The sequence below is a fragment of the Zeus faber genome (assembly GCF_960531495.2).
Source record: "Zeus faber genome assembly, chromosome: 11".
Classification (NCBI taxonomy): domain Eukaryota; kingdom Metazoa; phylum Chordata; class Actinopteri; order Zeiformes; family Zeidae; genus Zeus; species Zeus faber.
Window position 1 is genome coordinate 27,067,121 of NC_137205.1, and position 687 is coordinate 27,067,807.

The window sequence follows — 687 nt, forward strand, 5'->3', positions numbered from 1 at the left end:
TCCTCTTCTATTTTTGCTCCCTCTTCTTCTTCTTCTTCTTCTTCTTCTTCTTCTTCTTCTTCTTCTTCTTCTTCTTCTTCTTCTTCTCCTCCTTCTTCTTCTTCTTCCTCTTCTCCTCCTTCTTCTTCTTCTTCTTCTTCTTCTTCTTCTTCTTCTTCTTCTTCTTCTTCGTCTTCTTCTTCCTCTTCTTCTTCTTCTTCTTCTTCTTCTTCTTCTTCTTCTTCTTCCTCTTCCTCAATCAATCCTATTCTTCATGGCAGCCCTGGTCCTCCCCCGTACCCCACTGCAGTGAGTACCAGGGTTTTATCTGTCAAAACAAATGGATAGATAATTCACTATGTATTGCATATACGCCGCGGCGTCAGAGCAGAAGAGATTAAAAAGGAACAGAATGACTAACGCCCGCTCTGACAGCTCCGTCAGTAGCTCGCATTTTGAGAAAAACAACTTACCTACAATCTGCTTCTCTCTGTCTCATCGATGGAGGAGGAAATCGATGGAACTTCAAGGGAACTTTTCAAATGAAAATGCCATCGCCTAATCATGTCCTGAAGGCTTGTTTACTGAGAGGCTGCTGGCTTTCATTTTGCTGTTTGAATGGGAAAAGGAACAAAGTAAAGAGAAACTTGTGGAGTAGGAAGTTTGAAGGACCCCAAACACGATGCCGCGTCAGCGGGGAACGCTTCA